The sequence below is a fragment of the Equus caballus genome, chromosome 18 (genome assembly GCF_041296265.1).
Source record: "Equus caballus isolate H_3958 breed thoroughbred chromosome 18, TB-T2T, whole genome shotgun sequence".
NCBI lineage: Eukaryota > Metazoa > Chordata > Mammalia > Perissodactyla > Equidae > Equus > Equus caballus.
This window is the reverse complement of record NC_091701.1, coordinates 58428781-58451608: the sequence shown is the minus strand read 5'-3', so window position 1 is coordinate 58451608 and position 22828 is coordinate 58428781. Positions and strand designations below refer to the sequence as shown.

The window sequence follows — 22828 nt, the reverse complement described above, 5'->3', positions numbered from 1 at the left end:
CAAGGTTCTCAGTCTCTCAAAACATAAAAATTCTATTCTCTTTGCCCAATAATTACTTACTTTTGCCCCACTGGCCTAATTTAAGACCGACACTTAACCCATCTGAGCTATATTTAATGGAAATTGTCGCAGAGAGAATTCTCTGTATTTGAACATTTTTTAGTTTGTTTACATGGTGTCACTATATTAAGGAGACTCGTTTGTGTATGTGGGTCCTGTAGGAATCAGTCTCATTATTTGATAAGCATATCATGTACAATACCCAAATCCAGTTTTAATATCTGTCATAAAATTTCTTGGACCATAGTGCTCTAGTAATAAAATTTCCCTGAATTTTGCAAGTGCATTTGCTGAGCACCTGGATCGCTCTTCAGCAAATGAGCCCAGATGACTCTAAATGAATTAATAACTAAAGCAAGCCTGCCTCTTATTCGCAAGTTTTCTAGTGACTACATTAATAGCTATATTATATAATATAAATAAAGTTCTTCCAGTAATCTGATTGTTTTCTATTTTGATTAAATTATTCAGGACAGTCATATAGAGTTACAAATCGTAAACTATAGGGTAATATCAATAGATTTGCACTAGCTAGCATGAATTTTAAAATAATTTGAATGATATATTTAAAAATTAATGACAAAAATAATCTTAATGCAGGGAGCATCACTTTTTTTTTTTTAATGAAAATGTAAAGAGTCTCTTGAGGCGGCAGACCGGCCTCGTGGAGGACTGATAGCCACAACTGTTGTCTGTGCCCTTCCGCTCCCATTTATGAATAGAGGATTCATCTCTGGGAAGCTGACGATGAAAGGATCCATTTTTATTTGGTGCAGTGCCCCTTCTTTTCCATGGGATACTTTTATAATGACACATGGAGGAGTCAGAGGTACACCCGTTTTCCAGGTATCTACCTTGTGTTTTTCCAGAGGATTCTCCAATTTTCGCTTTAAACCGTTATTTAGGCAGGACTATACCTACAACTGTATAAGTTGTGGCACTTTTATGAGGTTCAGCAGGGAATTGCTTATAAAATGTGTGCCAAAAAACTGTTGAGATACCAGTTATGGAATTGAAATGTCCCCGGTGCCTAGCAAAGGCAGTCAGTGCCCTGAGATGGCAGAAACCTCTGGCATGACCAGCAAATGCAAGGGCTTTCAGAGAAATGATTCACACTGTCAATGACCTCTTTAAAGTCTTTTTATAAACAGGTAAAACTGGAAAATGGAAACAAGTTACATGTAGAAAAAAAATATTGACATTTAAAACAAGTGATTAGGAGTGCAATCTGGCATCTCTAGTGACCTTGGTTTAGGTGACTTTGGCTGAATTTCGTAATCTCTCTTTTACTTTCTTGACACAGTTTATTAAATGGAGCTGATAACTATTGCTACCCAATGGGATTGTTGTAAGAATTAAATGAACAGTTTAATGTAAAACTCTTGGGACGGTCCCTATCATATTGCAAACTCTCAATAATTGTTAGCAGTTATTATTTTCTAAGCGTATAATGGAACTCTTGAGTTTACATATAAATTGCATATTGAGAAGAGACTGTGTTAAAGTGAAGGAAGAAAATAATTCCAGAGGACTCCTTACCCTGGCTATGCTTGTACCGTTTTATTTTCATCAGTGTGTGAGTAATATTCTTTCCAGAAGCCTGTTGGGGATGATTTCTAAACTGCATGTGAGATTTTCAAAGTTTGTGAGGCATAAGATCTTGTATCAATATTAATAACATACTAGAAAGTTAAGAAGGTGGCCAGTATTGTAATCATTTTTAGTTTGTTCTGAAAAATGAGGTAAATGTGATGCAGTATTGGATGATACCAAGAGGAGCATTCATGATCACCAGGAAAATTGGGCCACATTGTCTCTGCTTCCTCAGTCCCACTGTTCTTCAAACTGAAGTCATTCAGCATCCCACGAAAACTGACCATCTTCCTTTGCTAGCATACTCCACTATCTACCATCATCGCTGAGGGTTTCTGGATTTTGTAGGCACACATGTATAATCTGAAGATCCGGAGCTCAGGTTGGAAAAGAGCAGAATTTGCATGGGGGCAGGGAGTGCATGGCACTTGGCGTATTGATGTTGTAGTTTGAATTTGAGAGTAAGAATGGAAAAGCTAGGGTGAATGAATATGGTACATTCTAGCATCAGAAAATTTGGGTGGAAAGGGCTCCACAGCATGCCAGCAATGGAATGTGGATTGGGTGGAACAAATGTGCCCTGTGAAAATATTTGTTCATTATACAAGGCTACATTTTGGAGTCATGTGCTGCAGAATTTGAGGAGGAAGTGAAAACTGAGCAGGGTCATTTATGACAGACAGACCTGCAGCTGCTTCCTTCCCATCAGGTCAGGTCATTGCAATCAGGTCCTTTTGAAAGTTTCTTTGCCTAAAATGGTAACTATTTTTTCAAGATCTGGTTTAATTTCCCCTCATTGACCTTTACAGGCATTTCTTTCTTCCTCATTTATTTTTTAAATTAATTTTAATGCTAATTATAGAATTTCCCTGTTTATACACCATTTCATGTATTCATCTACTCACAAAGATATACCATTACCTGCCCACATACAGTATATGAAAACATAGATGGGGCTGGCCCTGTGGCCGAGTGGTTAAGTTTGTGTGCTCTGCTTCGGCGGCCCAGGGTTTCACAGGTTCAGATCCTGGGCACGGACATGGCACTGCTCATCAGGCCACGCTGAGGCAGTGTCCCACATGCCACAACTAGAAGGACCCACAACTAAAATATACAACTATGTACGGGGGAGATTTGGGGAGAAAAAGCGTTAAAAAAAAAAAAAAAAAACCATAGATGAATCCTTATAAATGCATAGCCATCCTTAGGAAAATTACACAAAACACTTCGCTGTTCAAGCTGATCAAGGTTGTCATGTGGGTGTACAAACGTAACATACTATTTGATATCCACGTCCCCTGTACATATTCTGAATCTTTTGTTAAAAGCCGGAATTATTAAATCATGTGAGAACTTATTATTCTATAATATTTACAGTATTTCCATTGACTTTTTAAAATAATTGCATAGCCAAAATCCAAAATATATGACTGCTCTATAACATCAACAGATCTGCCTGCATTGTCATGTGTCACCCATGCTAGCAATATTTCAATAAATGACGATGTTCAATCATTATTTTCTAAAGTGCAAAATAGAACCTAGAGCCTTTTAATTAAGGGTTTCTGCCTAAGACTGCAATTCCAATTTATAAATATATGTTTTTGAAAAACATATTATTTAAAATTGTCTCCTCCATGGGGGAAGGTGGGGATAGGAGTTTAATGGATCCTGAGTTTCAGTTTGGGAAGATGAACAAGTTCTGGAGATTTATAGTAGTGATGGTTGCACAACAATTGTGGATATTAATGCCACTGAACTATATATTTAAAAATGGTTAAAATGGTAAATTTTATGTGTATTTTACCACAATAAAAAAAAATTGTCTCTTCCAGACCTAAAGGGCTTTCCAGCATATTTATAATGTTACTTGATAGTATTATTTTCCTTGAAATAACTCTAAATCAAATTAGAATATGCAAGTAAAAATTCATTAACATAAAACATTGGTCAAACTTCAATCCAGTGAAAATATTTCAATAAACTGGTATTGGGATGAGAAGCAAAACACTAAAGCATTAGCTCGCAGTGATCTGAAGGATGTGTCTTGAGTTTATTCTTAACTTGATGACCTTGTAGTTTAATGTAGTGGTTTCTAGCTTCACTGAAAAGTTTAGAGATGACTTTTTATTGACTTTAGTCAAAGAAAGAGAAGATTATTCAATAAAGACCATAAACATTAAACTTCTGGTATTTGGAAGTTGTATTAGATTGAATTTCAGGTATTATGTGCAGAATAAAGTGCTTTTATTATGATCACTCCTCTTTTCAACTCTGTATATTTCCAGTTTAATGGCATAATAATAGTATGACTGGGATTTACCAGCCCGAGTTATAAATATGTAACATTCATTTCCAGGTAATAGATTACACTGTTCTTTTATGAAGAAGTAGTTGCCCTTGATGTAAAAATGGATATTTGATTTGAATAAATGATTCTAGAATTTATGTGATACTCTAAGTTATTCTGCCCTCTCAGATGCTGAAATGCTTTTGTGAGATGTCAAAGTTAAATAACAATTGCTGTCAAGAGTCTTTATATATATGGCGGTTATTTTTAAACCCAGTTTAAAACCTTCGTGACATAAATCCTTTAATTTTTACCATACCTATTACCTTAGCCTTGATTTCTTGAAAAATAGCTGTGTATTCTAATAACAAACTGTTTCCTTCTTAAAATGCTAACTGAAAACTCCATCTGTCTAAATGGTTCTCTGGTTAGCAAGTTCTTTTTAATGATTCTATTTCTTACAGAATTCAGCTGTACAGTTCACACATTTACAAGTATTGCTTCAATGTCCTGAACAAAGAAAAGAACACATAAATTCTTGTGATTATAATCATCTTAAAACCATAGCACTGGTAGGGACCTTACATTCTAATCTCCAGTTGGACTGTAGAGAAGCCAAAAGGCTTGGCTCAAAGTCATGGTTAAATGGACATAGGTAGTGAAGTGAGTATGAATTTTACCCCACAAAATCCGTTGTGCAAAAAAATGGCATATATGTTTATTTTCATAAACAAAGTTAAATCTAACTCCAAGGTGGTGGGGCCTTTAATCTCAGTTAATTGGGGGCTCCCCTATCCCACGAGTCATTTTAAAGTACCAAGTTCTTACACTGACGGGAACGGTGGGGATGGCAATGCTGCTTGAGTCTTTGGTTCTCCCTGGTCTTTGTTGTGACCCTCCTGTCTGTGCCTATGCAAATCTTGGACATTGTTCTTTGACTATTGCTGTCCACATATCCTTCTTCATGGGGCTGGATTAGGACCTGTAGATGTTCCCAGCACTGAGAATATTATAATTCAAAGTAAAAGTCATACTAAACTTTCAAAACCTGATATTTGGATGTTGAGTTTCATTGGATTTCGGGTACTATATGCACAATATGCATGCTGAGATGAAAACAGCTTCTTTCTATAGTTTTTTAAATGCAACGTGCTTGAAACGTTCATTGCAGCTCAACTTTTTTGGGGCGAGGGCCCTAGCTTTGTGGGTATCCTAAGCACGTGCATAATACACCTGTTAGATGGCACAGTGCTGCTGATTCAGGCTTACTGAGAAGTAGCCTAGAGCCCACCAGGCACAACAATATCTCTAAATGAGCCAAGATTTTTTCTTCCTATCTGAAAATTCTTTGCCAGCCACTTCATTAGGATGCATTTTTTGACTTGTGTTTTCAAACAGTGTCCATGTAAGTGCAGAATTGATCAAACTTTCTCAGCAGCCCTTCTCCAGAAAGTGAGTTGGTCAGATACTTGATGAGATCAGAGGTAGGCAACAATGCATCAAAATTCTGCCAGGAGAGTCCCAGCTTGTACTTATTATCCCACTGCAATTTTTTTCTTTTTTTCTCTTTCAACAGATTTAGTGAGATATAATTTATATACCATATAATTCACCCATTTAAAGTATACAATTCAATGATTTTTATTCACAGGTAGATGCAGCCATCACCACAGTCAGCTTTTGCACATTTTCGTAATCTCAAAAAGAAACCCTGTACCCTTTAGCTACCACCCCTCTGTTCCTCCATCTGCCTTCCCCCTGCCACATCCAGCCTTAAGGAACTACTAATCAACTTTCTACATCTCTAAATTTCCCTATTCTAGACTTTAATATGAATGAAATCATATAGTACTTTTTTCTTTACTGTCTTCTTTCACTTGGCATAATGTTTTCAGAGTTCAACCATGTAGCAACATATATCAGAATTTCATTTCTTTGTGTGGCCAAATCCTATCCCATTGTATAGACATACCACATTTTGCTTGTCCATTCATATATTAATTGACATTTGGGTATTTCCTCCGACTGATTCTTATGAATAATGCTGCTATAAACATTCATGTATAAGTTTCTATGTAGACCTATGTTTTTACTTCTCTTGAATATATACGTAAGAGTGGAATTGCTGAGTCATATTGTAACTCTATATTTAATAATTGGAGGAACTCCCAGACTGCTTTCCAAAGTAGCTACACTATTTTACATTTCTATAAGCAACATATGAGGGTTCCACTTCTCTACATCCTTGCCAACATTTATTGTTATTCAGCTTTTTTATTTTGGCCATCCTAGCCATCCTAGTGGGTTTGAAGTGGTATCTCATTGTGGTTTTGATTTGCATTCCTCTGATGGCTAATGGTGTCAAATTTTTCATGTACTTATTGACCATTTGTATACTTTGCTTGTAGAAACATCTACTAAAATCTTTTGCCCATTTTTAAATTGAGATTTTTGTCTCTTTTATTATTGAGTAGTAAGAGTTCTTTATATATTCTAAACACAACTCCCTTATTAGATATATAATTTGCAAATATTTTCTCTGATTCTGTGGATTGTCTTTTCACTTTCTTAATGATATCCTTTGAAGCATAATTTTTAAAAATTTTGATGAAGTCCAATTTATCTATTTTTTCTTTTGTTGCTCAGGCTTTTGGTGTCATAGCTAAGAATCCTTTACCAAAACCAAAATCATGAAGATTTCCCCCTGTTTTCTTTTAATAGTTTTTTAGATTTGGCTCTTACATTTAGACTTTTGATCTATTGTGTTAATTTTTGCATATGATGTAAGCTGGCATAAATATTAATTGCATCTCCTTTCACTGTCAAAAGTGTTCCTGGCTGAGGGACACAGGGATAGTTCAACATCTACAAATCAATCAACATGATACACCACATTAACAAAATGAGGAATAAGAATCACATGATCATCTCAATAGATGCAGAGAAAGCATTGACAAGATCCAACATCCATTTATAAAAATTCTCAATAAAATAGGTATAGAAGGAAAGTACCTCAACATAATAAAGGCCATATACGACAAACCCACAGCCAACATCATACTTAATGGTGAAAAACTGAAAGCCATTCCTCTGAGAACAGGAATGAGACTAGGGTGCCCACTCTTGTCACTCCTACTCAACATATTACTAGAGGTGTTGGCCAGAGCAATTAGGCAAGAAAAAGAAATAAAAGGACTCCAAATAGGAAAGGAAGAAGTGAAACTTTTGCTACTTGCAGATGACATGATTCTATATATAGGAAACTCTAAAGAATCCACCAGGAAATTGCTAGAAATAGTCAACAACTATAGCAAAGTTTCAGGGTACAAAGTCAATTTTAAAAAATCACTTGTATTCCTATACACCAACAATGAACTAGCAGAAAGAGAAATCAAGAATACAATCCCATTCATAATCACAACAAAAAGAATAAAATACCTAGGAATAAACCTCACCAAAGGGGTGAAAGACCTGTACACTGAAAACTATAAGACATTATTGAAAGAAATTGAAGAAGATGTAAAGAAATGGAAAGATATTCCATGTTCATGGGTTAGAAGAATAAACATCGTTAAAATGTCCATACCACCAAAAGTGATTTGCAGATTCAATGCAATCCCAATCAGAATGCCAATGACATTCTTCACAGAAATAGAACAAAGAATCCAAAAATTTGTATGAAACAACAAAAGACCCTGAATAGCCAAAGCAATCCTTAGAAAAAAGAACAAAGCTGGAGGCATCACAATCCCTGACTTCAAAACATACTACAAAGCTATAGTAATCAAAACAGCATGGTACTGGCACAAAAACAGACAAACAGATCTATGGATCAGAGTCAAAAGCCCAGAAATCAAACCACACATCTATGGACATTTAATCTTTGACAAAAGAGTCAAGAACATACAATGGAGAAAGGAAGTGTCTTCAATAAATGGTGTTGGGAAAACTGGACAGCCACGTGCAAAAGAATGAAAGTAGACCATTATCTTGCACCATACACAAAATTTAACTCAAAATGGATTAAAGACTTGAAAGCAAGACCTGAAATCATAAAACTCCTAGAAGAAAATAAAGGCAGTACACTCTTTGACATTGGTCTTAGCAACATCTTTTCGAATACCATGTTTACTCAGGCAAGGGAAACAAAAGAAAAAGTTAAATTGGACTTCATCAGGCTTAAAAGCTTTTGCAAAGCAAAGGAAACCATGAAAAAAACAGAAAGACAACCCACCAACTGGGAGAAAATATTTGCAAATCATTTATCAGACAAACGGTTGATCTCCAAAAAATATAAAGAACTCATACAATTCAACAAAAAAAACCCAAACAACCCAATCAAAAAATGGGCAGAGGATGTGAACAGACATTTTTTCAAAGAAGATATACAGATGACCAACAGACACATGAAATGATGCTCAACATCACTAATTATTAGGGAAATGAAAATCAAAACTATAACGAGATATCATCTTACACTGGTCAGAATAGCTATAATTACCAAGAAAAAAAACAACAAATGTTGGAGAGAAAAGGGAACACTCATACACAGCTTGTGGGAATGCAAACTGGTATAGCCACTATGGAAAACAGTATGGAGATTTCTCAAAAAATTAAAAATAGAAATACCATATGATCCAGCTATCCCACTACTGGGTATTTATCCAAAAAACCGGAAATCAATGATCTGAAGAGATTTATGCACCCCTATGTTCATTGCAGCATTATTCACAACAGCCAAGATATGGAAGCAACCCAAGTGCCCTTCTACACATGAATGGATAAAGGTCTGGTATATATATATACAATGGAATACTACTCAGCTATAAAAAAGGCAAAATTGTCCCATTTGCAACAACATGGATGGACCTTGAGGGTATGATGTTAAGTGAAATAAGCCAGACAGGGAAAGACAAATACTGCATGATTTCACTCATATGTGGAAGATAAAAAATATATGGATAATGAGAGTAGATTAGTGATTACCAGAGGGGAAGGGGTTTGGCAGTGGGTGAAAGGGACAAAGGGGCACATATGTATGGTGATGAATAAAAATTAGACTACTGGGGGTGAGCACAATAAAGTGTATTCAGGAATTGATGAACAATAATGTACACCCCAAATCACACAATGTTATAAACCATTATAAATCCCAATAAGGGGCCAGCTCCGTGGCCGAGTCGTTAAGTTCACGCGCTCTGCTGCAGCTGCCCAGGGTTCGGATCCTGGGCGCGGACATGGCACCGCTTGTCAGGCCATGTTGAGCCAGCGTCCCACATCCCACAACTAGAAGGACCTGCAACTAACACATACAACTGTGTACGGGGGCGGGGTGGGGGGGAGGTTGGGGAGATAAAGCAGGGGGGAAAAAAAAAAAGACCCCTCGGAGGAGAATTTAAAAATAAATAAATAAATAAATAAATAAATCCCAATAAAATTACTTAAAAAAATCTTCAAAACAATGACATGCAATATTAAATGTTATTGAGAAGTAGAAATGTAGAATAAAATAAAAATATTCCTGGTTGGATGATAAATTATGTGGTCACCCAAGTTAGAGGTGCAGCCAATAAAATAAAGTAAATCTCCCTGACCTATGAGAATATCATAACTCTAGTTGTGATCTCAGTAGCATCATATTCTAACAGCAGCCAACCCAAATTAACCTCCTATAAAAGCAAGAGTCATATGGCCATAAGGAAATATAGAAAAAACAATTTTTTAAAAAAGGTAGAATGAGTCAAAGGGTAAAAAATAAGCCAAAGCTCACACACATCTTCTTCCAAAAGTCTACAGCTGCTGCACCTTAAAGGCCCAAAGTCCAATTCCTTTTCCATTCCCAAAATATTTTATTCAATTCCTACTGTTAAAACAGTGTCTCTAGGGGCTGGCCCGGTGGCACAGCGGTTAAGTTCGCACGTTCCGCTTCTCGGTGGCCGGGGGATTCATGGGTTCGGATCCCGGGTGCGTACATGGCACTGCTTGGCGTCCCACATATAAAGTAGAGGAAGATGCGCACGATGTTAGCTCAGGGCCAGTTTTCCTCAGCAAAAAGAGGAGGATTGGCAGTAGTTAGCTCAGGGCTAATCTTCCTCAAACAAAAAAGTGTCTCTATATGCCAACATGCTCAGTAGGGTGACTATTAATGTTAAAATACCAATTCATGGGCCATTTTGTCTTTTCTCTTACATAATTTAAATGTGTATTTTACAAGTGAATTTCTTAACTTGCTGGAATTATTGGTTAATATTTACATAGCTACTTTAGTGATGCAAATCCAGGCTTAAGAAAAAACTGTTAATGCAGCTAAGTTGAGGGCTATTCCAAATACTCTATAGTCTAGCAATAGACTTGTCATCTCATCCTTTCTAAGGATACCAATTTAATTATCCTAACCGTGTAACTCTTTTTCAGTGAAGGACAGTAGTGAACTTTAGATCTGATACAAGATCTACATGGCTATAAGTTGGCTATCAGATCAGCTTAGTTATGAGTTGACAATGATGCATAGTAAACTCTTGCATAGAATTTAATAATAATGAAATTTGGATCTTTAAGAAATATTTTCTCATTTATCTCTTTTAACAATAATTGGATATTTCTTTGAGTTTTAATCCTTGAAGGTGATACTAAAAGGGATAAACTTTTATACTTGGATGTAAACAAGTCCACTAATCATTCTATTGATATTTTTAGCCTTCATATCTATTTGAACCACTGGATACTTTTTTGACATTATTCTTATAAGGGAAAAAGCAATGTGTTTTTATTTTCCAAAGATTAATATTACAGTCAGAAAAAAACCTAGATTCTTCACATTTGTTTGGCTTTGTCCCTTGGGGCTGAAGGAGATGTAATGAGCAAATATTTATTTACCAAGACAGGCACTTATGGCTTCGTTGGTTCTGTCAATCTTTTTGTACTGGTGATTATTTCATGGAAAGTTTTGAATGATGTTACACATTTATCAGTTTCAGAACAGCTCTGTGGAGCAGAGCACAAACATAAGAAATTTAGCCAGTGGAACTCTGGATTGTTTTTATCAGTTATCAAGCTCTGAGAATTTTGAAATTGTAAAGTGCTTTTAAATTATTCATTAAGCATCTGTGTATCAGAAATAATTCATTATTGCATTATTCTCTCCATTTTCAAAATGAGTCATTTATTTGGTCATATCTGACAGCCAGTAAGGGATGGGAGATCATAATTCATATTTCCCTGTTGCTCATATTCTTAGGGAACAGTGTTACAGATATTAAGATACTGAGGGGGTGTTTCTCCCCACCTCTCCCTGCAGTAATTCAGCATCCTCGCTAACGCTAAAGAGTGACTCACAAAAGGAGTGTGCAGGGTGAGTGGGATGAGAATCACTGTAGAGGTAAGCCTCTCATCTTTATGGGAGTTTGTGTCATCCTGTGGGTGGACCTTGGCAGAAACAAGGTTAGGAACCATTGCTCTTGGGATAGTCTAGTAAATATGGACCAAATTGAGCACTTCAGATATCCTGGGAAAATATGGAAAAATTTTGCCTGACTAGAGGTGTTCTAAACTAATGCTTCTCAAACTCAAAAAGGCAAGTTCTGGGGGCCGGCCCCTTGGCTGAGTGGTTAAGTTTGTGCACTCTGCTTCAGTGGCCCAGTGTTTGCTGGTTCAGATCCTGGGCATGGACCTACACAGCGTTCATCAAGCCATGTTCTGGCAGCATCCCACATAGAAGAACTAGAATGACTTACAACTAGGATACACAACTATGTGCTGGGGCTTTGGGGAGGAAAAAAACAAAAAAGAGGAAGATTGGCAACAGATGTCAGCTCAGGGCCAATCTTCCTCACCAAAAGAAAAAGTATACCTTAAAAAAAAAAAGGCGAGTTCTGGTTCAGTACTCTCAGATAGAGTCCAAGACTATTTTTAACAAGCTCATAGGAGATGGGATGCTACTGGTGCAGGGACCATACTGAATAGCCAGGGCCTTTGTGGTCCAGGCTTGCAGTGGGTCCCTCAGGGTACTTGAGGTGGAAGGTGAAGGAACAAGACCTGTCACAGGAGGAGGCAAGTATTGCTCCTGTGAACAGATGGGGCAAGGAGGAAGCTCCAGTGAATACAGAGGGAGAGGCACTAAAGATGGAAGATTGATACAGCCAGGATCCCTGGAACATCTTCAGAGATGACTGAGAGAAGTTCTCTCAGAAGGTTGCTAAGGTTCTCAGAGATAGTTGAGAAAGATTGTTTATGCAGTGGCATGAAGGACAACTTCAGCAAAACTTTTTGAATGGAACATAGGAGAGAAATTAAGGTATCAAAATACAGTAATGTGTGTGACAGCACTTTGTGAGACGTAAAATGCTACTCAAATGTAGGGCATTTGGCATTAATACTAACAGCCTTAGTCAAGTCACTGAACAAGGGGCTGGGGTAAGATAAATGTTCTTACCGAGAGATACCGAGGAGAGCAAAGACTGGAGCAGTAGTGCCAGAGAATGGACAGCCCGTTTTAAGTCAATGAATAGAGGCGAGGGAGTGGATGAATATGATGACAAGATCTTTTGCTTAGGGAAGAAATGGAACCATGGAGTTGGAAGGGACCTTAAATGTCCTTGGACCAGGTCCCTCATTTTATGTATAAGCAAACCGAGGTACAGAAAACCTAAAATACGTGCACAAAATCGCTCAGACCAGAGTGGGGACCAGAGCAATGACCCCTTAGGATTGCCAGATTTAGCCTATGAAAAGACAGGACGTCCAGTTAAACTTGAATTTCAGGTCAACAAAAATAATTTTTAGTATAAATATGTCTAATTAACACCTCTAGTTAGGCACGGTATTTGTGACATAATTATAATAAAAAGATTATTTGTTGATCTGAAATTCAAGTTTCAGTGGACATCCTATATTTTATCTGGAAACACTATATTTCTTGAAAATTCAATACTTTTTGGTAATGGTAAATAGAGGTATAGGAAAGATGAGGAAAATACATTAACTTTGTGTTTAGAATGTAAGCCCCATCAGGGTGTGAGTTTCTCTGTTGTATTTCCTGGAGATTCCCTAGAATCTAGGTCAGTGCATAGCACTCAGTAAATATTTATTGAATGAGTGAGTGAACGTATGGTAATGTTAAAAATACTGTGTCATGGGGGCTGGCCCCGTGGCCGAGTGGTTAAGTTCGCGCGCTCCGCTGCAGGCGGCCCAGTGTTTCGTCGGTTCGAATCCTGGGCGCGGACATGGCACTGCTCGTCAGACGACGCTGAGGCAGCGTCCCACATGCCACAACTAGAGGAACCCACAACGAAGAATACACAACTGTGTACCGGGGGGCTTTGGGGAGAAAAAAGAAAAAATTAAAAAAATTTAAAAAAAAACCTCATAAATTAAAAAAAAAAAAAATACTGTGTCATGTAGGATGCTTAACATACAAAAGAACAGAGTTAAGATTTAGACATTCGTTCATAAAGATATTCTCTGTGGCTGATATTTCTTTTTTTGGCAAAGCAGATCTTGAGCAAACTTCCCAAGAACGTTCATTATGGCAAATATGGTACAAAGGAAAGATAAGGTTTGAAAATGAATTTTTGAGTCATATTAGGGTTTGAAAGTTCTGTATCACTAGTTTATTAGAATTTTCTAGAGTAATTCTGAGGATTTTGATTAATAACTTGAGGATTTAAAGGGTGACATGTAGCACAGATTGACTTGATTTGGAATGTATTTCCGCAAAAATAAATACTTCAGGGCTCATTTTTCACGAAAGGGAAATATGACAGAGGTGCTGATTGCTGGAGCCTGGCCACAGCTTCCCTGCCAGCAAGGTGGGTGCAGGTGGAGCTGAGCAGAGTCACCTTCATCCTGATCCAAATCAGTGCTGAGGGAGCTGATTGGTTTCGTCCAGATTTAAGCACCTTTGATAAAACCACAGTCTTGTTAGATTTCTTAGACTGAGACTTGTGGTAGAAAAAGATTTGATGAAATACAAGAATAATAAGTACAGCTGTCATTTCTTAAGGATTTACTGTGAGCGAGCATGCATCCAGCAGGATTCCATTTAATCTCATAAGAACCCTGTGAATAAGCAATTTTGACCCCCATTTTTCAGATTAGAAAATTGAGGTATAGAAAGAAGTAACTTGACACAATAAGTAGTGAAAATGGGATTTTAACCTAAGTCTCTTTATATTGTGCAACAATGCACATCAACTCATTCTAAGAATAACAGAATCCTGAAAATATTGCCTTATTATACCAAAAGATCATCAGTGAAAATAATTACAAATAGCTCATCTTGCTATGAATCTAGCTTTGGATTCAAACGAAGTTGATAACTTCCTCTAACCCAAAGTCATCACTCCAGGGTTTTGGTTCTACTCTCATGTCTGCTCCCCTCCTCTGCCTTCGTCAGGAGGGCGATGCGCTCCCTCTGCATTTTCTCACTGTGCAATTATCATCGTACCTGGGTCTATCAGTTGGTGTCTGGGCAGGTAGCAGATGGTACACTCAAGTAGGGTCAATGAAGAGAGTCTAATGAAGGGACTATTTTCAAAGGTATGGGCAGGGTTAAGAGAACCAGTGGGAGAAAATGAAGGGCCAGGAACTAGCAACAGCTGGAATCAGTTACTGTCCCGAGACCCTGAAGCAGCAAGGGAAGGGAGCAGTTCCCAGAAGGCGGAGAGTGTTGCAGCTACAGGAGGGGGACCACCAAAAGTTAAGGAACTGCAGTCTTCCAGGAAGGGTATGGCCAGTTTGTTGTCACCAGGAAGGAGTAGAATGAAACAAAATCTAGGGTTAAAACAAACGAAGCAGCAAACAAACCCCTGCCTTCCCTCTTGTCTTGCAGTCCAGGCTCCTGCTGGTCCACAAAGGTCAGCCTCCCAGGGCACAGAGCAGGGTGAAGAACGGGGCATATTGGCTCTGGAAGGGCAGATGGAAAATATCCATTGCTCAGTGCCTTACTGCCATGGATGCACAAGCCGATAAGCTTACTTTCCCTTCTCCTGCACTCTTGTTTTCCATATTCTCTTCCTTTTCTCTCCCAAGTTCTCTCTCCTATAGCTGTCCCCTCCATGCACTGCTCTGCCCTTAGGTGATGTTATCCCAGTGCCAGGCCCAATTTCTGTGGATCTCCTGGTGCTTCCCAGCTCTATCTCCAGGTCCTCTGAGGGATGCATCTGGGGCAGGTCTCACTAAATGGCCCCTCCTTGGTCACCTGATTCCTTGGTTCTCTGAGTTTACTTGTGAAGCCTTTCTTCCTTGTCACATCATTGGGGAAACTCTTTATCTGCCTCCAGAAGCTCCAGAGTGTTATGAGTTCTAAAGGCGGTTCCCTCAAGTGGCCACCTTCCTGGGAAATCAGGTAGCCCCTGTCTCCACACAGCCTGATTGCCTGTAGAATTTCTGTCCTCAGGAGCAGCGGAAGTCCCTCAGCCCCCAGTATTATTACCCAGTAGAAGCCGTGACTCACTTGGCACAGCCTCAGAACACTGGCACTTAAAGAACATAGTCCAACAATGAGAGGGTTTTCTTTATTTCTTTTTCTTCTTCTCTCTCTCTCTCTCTTTTTTTTTTTTATTAAAATGAAGGCTTTTACTTTCCTTGAATATTCAGAAGAGGATACATACAACGGTATTTTGGGAAATTCCCCTCTCCGTTCAGCTAACTTCCACACCGTCCCTGGGCTCCTCAAGCATCTTTTCTCTAAGGTCTTTCTCAAACCCTTCCCCCAACTCTAACCCACATATCTCCATTTTTTTCTACTCTTCTCCCTTTCTTTCATTTCTAAACCACAGAAGTCCCAGAAAACTAGCCTGGAAGCAGCACCTTCCTCTGAGGCAGAGAAGGGAGGGATACGAGCTAGCAGAGGCACGACCTTTGTGAGTAGAGAATGAGGAAGGCTGGGTGCACGCCTGCCTGCACAATTTTTCCTGCACAGCCCTAGGATCGTGATAGAATGAGAACAGCAACACCAAAAGTATCAAAAGGCTTTTAAACTTTTAACAGTTTGATATTCATGGTACATGGATTACAGTCTTTTAACCAAAGGCACTTTTTATGTATAATTATTACAATGACTGCCATTCACTGAGTGCATTTTACCAAGGATTTTAATATATTCATGTCTAGTGTTGACACCAAATCTGTAAGGTGGTTGGTACCAGCTCCACTTTACAAATGAAGACGTTGAAATGCAGAACCATGTTTTGAACTAGTAATGGCTCTAAAGCATGTTCCCTTTTCGTTCATAATAGCACTAATATAGTAGCTCCCAGCAGTTGAATAACTACTTTCACCAGTCCTTGTACTAAGTATCATGCACGCAGTATTTTTAATCTTCGCATAAACCCAATGAGGTAGTAGTGTTGTTAGCACCACTCTATGGTTGAGGACACTGGGGGTCAGAGAGACTTGACACCTTCTTGGCCACACAGCTGGTATTCATCAGAGTCACGACTTGAACCCAGGTCCATAGGACTCCAGATGTGTTCCTCAAATCACTGATCTGTACTCCCATCATGCCTGTTTTATAATATTATATACCAGGAACGTTGTGGTAATATTAATATGGTAGCTTCTTATTTAGCAATTTTCTGGGTAATTCAGTGGTGAGGGTAGTATTTCTAAGAGATGAGAAAGAATCAACATGGCAGGAGCTGCTGAGATATGGCTTGAAGTGGGGTACATCAGTTAGCGAACGCTGCGGGGAGCAGCACAGTCAATGCCAATCATTTTGAAATAGAGAAATTTGGAATTCATGAGCTGAATCAAGGGGATCACAAATCGCAACTGCCCCTGGGAAACAGCAACCAAGGGACAGATTACAATATGCAGGTCCCTCAAGTTGATGTTTACTAGTTAACTCATTCCTTTAAAGGTAATATAGTAATAGTCATCTTTCCCCAGGGAGTCTCCCAATAGTTTGGATCACTTCCGTTGTGATTAGCTCCCATCTAGTACAGGACTCAACTCAAGCACTCATGGTTATTTTTGATAGCTCTTAATCACGCCACATCATATCTGAGTGGGATGTGAGGGTAGTATGCTGCACCTAGTTGAAAATATGATTGGGATAGTTTTGTGGAAGATGCATCCTGACACTGAAACTAGCCTACGAATTCTTAAATGAGTAAAATATGAAGATGTTTTGATGAAACAATACAAATTTTGTCTTGACTAGTTGCCTCATGAGAGAATTGACCAAAAAAAAAAAATACTTGTGAAGTAATTCTCAGAAGCCCACAGATGAACTGGTCCAAGTAATTTTCCATAGGCGTCAGGTAATGTTCTAAGATGTATATTTTTAAACAAAATTTCAATTTTGTTAGATAAAAGCCATTCAGTTTTTAGGAGATTAAGATAATTTTTAATGTTAAGATTTAAATATTATACTTGCTTGGTGATTTCTGACATGGTTTCATGGAGTGGTTTTTTTTTCTTTCCTGATTTTAGGGGAGGGCAAGTTGAAGGGAGTATACTTTTTCTTCTTTTTGGTGAGGAAAATTGGCCCTGAGCAAACATCTGTTGCCAATCTTCCTCTTTTTGCTTGAGGAAGATTGTCCCTGAGCTAATATCTGTGCCAATCTTCCTGTATTTTGTATGTGGGATGCCCCCACAGTGTGGCTTGATGAGCAGTGTTTAGGTCCACGCCCAGGATCCAAACCTGTGAACTTCTGGCCATGAGGGCAGAGTGTGCAAACTTAAACACTATGCCACCAGACTGGCCTTGGGACTACACTTTTAGGATCAAGGAAAGTTGTCCTAAATCATACACTCAAAACATTGTCCTCTCTACCAGCCTATCAGCCACATTGTTTACCTTCTGATTCTCCTACAGCTGAGCTTTACAGATGAAGAATTTGAGACTCAGAGACACAAGTGTGGAAAAGAGCACTCAATAGGACCCAAATCTTGAGGCTTCCTTTCCCCAAGCCGATTTCTAATGTAAATCCTACTTTTTCCAAGCTAATGTTTCTTCAGTGTTATTTTTCTTGATTTTTTTATCAATCTGAGGCACTGTGCCAAGCGCTCAGAATACCGAGAACTTGAAGTACTGTGGAAGCTCACCATATGGGGCAGTTTTTTCTTGAAAAGTTGCCCTAAAATGACACCTCTCATCACTGCTGTGGCTGCTTGTGAAAAATTTAGATTCCTGGGTCCCAGTGGAGGCCTGAGGACTCTGAACCTCTGTGGCGGGCAGGGGAGTGGAGGCATCTCTGGCTAGAGCCATTAAGGGGAACACCGACACGAAGAGAACTGATGTAAGGAGATGAAGGCAGCAGTAGTGCCGAAAGGGAGGAGAAGGGAATGTGAAGAAGTGGCCCCTACTCCCTTTCTGATTATTAGAAGGCAGCTAGGCACTGTGTCCTGCTGGCTGGTGATGTCAACCAAAGTAGAATGTACATATGATGATGCTGTGGGTGCTTCACCCTGGTTATCTTCATTTGGTTCAGTCTACCAGACCTATTTCTTGCTAAATATAATTTGCTATTCAAAAACATGTTTAACATCTAATGTTTAACATTAGAGGATGGATTAAGTTTTAGCTATATAGGCTAAGCCTAGCACTTTAAATGATTCATTTATAGGTAGTCAAATATTGTGCTGTCCATACAGTCAGGATGATTGCAATTATTACTCTCGAATTACACAGTCCATGAATGGATATTGACTTCCATTTCTCCTTTTGCAAGATTATATAACTATTGCGCTTTTAATTAAGAGGGCAATGATGCTAATACCAAGAAATTCGATGCAATGAACTTTTTACTATTAGAGATAAAAATTAATCCTCAATTCCTTTGGCCTTTTAATTGTTAACTGTGGAATCAGTCAAATGTGGAGGCTGAAGAAGCACCAAGGGATAATGTAATTGCAACTCTTCAAACAATTGTATCTGTCTGGAGAATGAAGATTGATGATCTGAAAAATAGATCTCATTGTTTCAGTAGTAGAATTATGGGCTTTGCCAGTGGCTATTAAGAGAGATTCTCTGGGAAACTTTTTACCAAAAGAAAAAAAAATGATACTTGTTAGATGAAGAAAATTTAATTCAGCCACTTTTCATTAGGCAAGGCCAGAAACTCTAATTCCCAAGTTCATAGTTGACGAGAGGCCCCAGAGCAGTAATTACCCATTTTTCAAGTTTCCTGATAGAAAGCTCTTCAATTAGATATAGACAAGGGGAAAATTATGGTAAAAGGAAGGATATTTTGTCCTTTCTAAAGAGCACTAGGAAAATAGACACTATATAACAATGTTAAGAGATAATTATATTAAATGAGTTAAGCACTTTGAATTATCTTAGAAGATGTTAAATTACTTTGGATATTGCTATTTCACTTAAAGTGCCTAAAATTTTAGTTCAGAAAATAAGCTTGCATTAAGTATTCATTTACATTTCCTAAATTCTCAGGGAGAGTAGGTTGCCTGAGGCATCTTTGGTCGTCCCTTGGGGAAATAGGTTATCCTGTGGACGGACTAGTTAGTATTTTTTGTTCAAAATGCCAATGAATGTTTGAAATATGATTTGGTATATTTGTCATGCTCTTAGGAAGGCTGGTTAGTTATCACTTGTTGATTCCAATGTTATTGGACAAGCATCATTTGCATGACCAGTATTTTTTTTTCTACCTTCCTCATTTGTATACAAAGTAGATGTGGATGTAAATGATTCACTGGCTATGGGGCTATGGGCAATCATGGATTATTATAAGCAAGAGGAAATGCCTCCCTCTTTGTTCAACCACATAATGGTAGCACATTAATATTTTATTTTACCATTTTAAAGTGAGGAAGCTTAGAAGGTGAGTTGAAGTGACCTCAGTCTCTCTCATTTTTGTTTTTGATATAGTGTTTCTTGTTATTTGCTGCTAAGCAGAGAGTGAAGATGTAACTGTTTACCTCAACAGGGTAAATGGAAGCAGCCCCACAACCGTGGTCCACCAACAAGCTGAACGCTGAGTATGTATCTGTCCAGGAACTATTTCTAATCTGAGCACAAAGGTGATACAGAACATACATGTAGAGTGGTTAGAAATAGTCACTGGCATTTTGCATGATTTTGGTCTGCTAATGGAGACTCCCGCTAGCAGACAGTGAACATAAATGGAAAGTTTCGGAAACCTAGGGATTGGAAACCAGATTATATGTGCTCGTTGTTATTATTCTTAGAAAATTGTAAGGGCCATCTTCTAGAAATGTGAAAAACCATTCTTTCTTAACTCTATAACATTTCTGATCTTAGAGTTAAAAATAAGAGATTGTCATATGAGAATGGTACTAAAAGATGAAGTTGGGGAATCAGGGAAAATTGAACACAGAAAAAAACTTAGACCCTTAACATAGTTTGTTCCTGGTATTCAAGATAAAGTAGCCACATTTAAGGAAAGAAGTGAACATTAATGTTGTCTAATAGTAAAGCAATAAATGTTTTGGAAACCACTTCGAAAATGTAGACATGAAAACATAAGAGAAATCAAGCCCCAGGACTGCCCACACTATGCTGCTTCCACCAGTCAGAGAGCTATGATGAGCCACGATGAGCCACTGGCTTGTCCCTTCTTAATTCTAAGTGTGGCTCTGGGGGACTTGTTTTTAAGCAAACTGGGATGCTTTTGCACCTACTAAAGGGTACTTGGAGGGTACTTTTTGTCTCGATTGTTTGTCATTATTCGTTTGCTTTATAAGTCATTAAGACATTCAAAAAGAGAGAAGGAAGCTGAAATTCTGCTTACCGGGCTGCTTCTCCACCAACCAGTTGCTCTCCATCCCTTTAGGGATGACTTTCCTTCCCGATCAGGGACCTTAGCCTGTAGGACATGAGCTCTGATCTCAGCTATGACCTTCAGAGACCCAGAGTATTGATTTAGTCTCATGGGGCAGTGGAGTTAATAGTAACAGTAATACAAAAAAATAGATGATAGGATCAGGGCCTCTACTAAATGGGGGGGGGGGGGGGTTATATTTTCTTTTTTGGATTGAGGAGGAATAGAAACTCAGTGAAATTGTCACAAACCCAAGGCTAAGAAGGAGATTACACAGGCCTGTGCCATAATCAGTCTAAATTCTAGTAAATAGGTTTGTTCAGAGACAGTTAAACCATAGAGAGAAGGCAAAAAGGCTTCAGAATGTGGTAGATGAACAAGGAAACTATTGCTAGCATTTAGAATCACAGCATAAGGAAGCAGAAGTAAGGGATAAAAGAGATCAGTTTTAAAGATAAAAGGATATTTACTTTGTAGTTACAACAAGAACAGTAGGAAATGGAAAGAAACCAAGGGAAGGACACAGACCCAACAGATCATGTTAGCCATGCACATGGAAACAGAGGGGAAAAAAATCATCAAATACAGCAGGACAGAAATTCAAAAGTTGTTCTGAACCTGCTTAAAGGGAGTAGTGTCACAAAAGTGGGAGAGGGTGAGGAAGTGGATGCTGTAATAAGTGTCAGACAGAAGCGTTTCTGCTGTCATTGAAATATTAGAAGTTACGGGAGCCTCAGCATAATGGATGCCTATGTGTGACCCTGCCACATGTGCATGTATGTCCTTCGATAGCATCACAGGTGAAAGGTGGCAAGTTGAGAACAGGATTTGAACATTACTGGTTTGCTCAGCCAAATACCATCTCACAACAATTCTTCATTCACAATGTTATTTTTAATGGCTCCAAACTGTCCCCATTTTATGAATATGCCATGGGTAACTTAATAATTTTTTATTATTTGACATTTATGCCACAGTAAATTTTTTACTATTATAAATTATACTACAGCAAATATCCTTGTAAATAAATCTTTGTGTGTCATTAGTTGTTTCCTTTGAATAATTACCATAAATTGAGCTACAGGGCCTGAGGGAATGCCCGTTTTAGGCTGCTGATACAGCTTCCTTTGTACCAATGTATATTACCATCAACAAGGGAAGAGCAGCCATTTCCCACATTCAAGGGCGAGACTCCGAACACATCATCAGCTTTATAAACCTCTGAGTTATGTTTTTTCTAACAGTGTAAGTGATGTCAATTAAGTCCTTTGAACTCTTTTTCCTAGTACCCATTGTAATCAAAGGCATGCAATTTTAAAATACCTCGTGGAAGTTAGAGCTGTATTCTATAGTGATCAAAGAATATTTAAGCTATGTAGAGTGATCATACTCATTTTATTAGCAAAGTATTCTAACCTATTTCTCTAACCACAGTCTAAAATATTTCTTTGTCTTTCCTCCTTGTAATTGTATAACCCCTAAAAGGAAACTAATAATTCTTCCTTTCCCTAAGATAACAAAAATCAACTGGAGAATTTCAGAATGTGAGAACCCTGAACAGAATATTGCTGTAGTTTAGTGTTAAAAGAGCTTCCAAAACAGAATATTACTTATTTTTGAATTTTTTTGCTATATTTAAGAAGGTATTGAAACATTGTTCACACACGTTATTTGATAGGGAAAAAATATAAATAAGTGGAAAATGTTGTCCTTCTGTTCTTGACCTCAGTAAATACGTTTATTTTTAAAAACAAAGAGGTTTGGGAGAAAATAGCAATGGCAGTTTTGAAGACTCACAACGAGTTTAGTTAAAATCAAATAGAAAACCCAATTATCTGAGTCATACATCATTTATTCTAGTTACGTAGTATTTTAGATGGCTACATGTACAGTAGAAAGAGCAACAATCTAGAGCTCAAGAATTGAAGTCTTAGACTGAATTCTGCGGCTTTCTAGATGTGTGAACTTGGGGAACAAAATTTAACCACCTCTGAGTTTCAGTTTAGACATCTATTTAAAAAAAAGTCTTTCCTTGCTTCTTATCTCTCACAAGGTTGTTATGAATATTGAGATAATGGATGTGAAAATTTCTGAAGTGCTATATAGTTGTAACATTACTTACTACTTTCAATAATTA

General features: G+C 38.0%; 1 protein-coding gene across 19 annotated transcripts in view; it reads left to right on the top strand.

Moving 5' to 3' along the window:
• Positions 1–22828, top strand: part of ZNF385B (zinc finger protein 385B) — a 383440-nt gene that overhangs the window by 145655 nt on the left and 214957 nt on the right. The window contains exon 1 of one of the 19 annotated variants that reach the window (XM_023622135.2): positions 19837–19888. The exons of 17 other annotated variants lie outside the window; for them this stretch is intronic. The gene's annotated coding sequence lies outside the window, so the exon portion shown is untranslated. Of the gene's footprint in view, positions 1–19836; positions 19889–22828 lie in introns of those variants that run through there. One more of the 19 variants, XM_070241366.1, reaches the window with a different exon arrangement.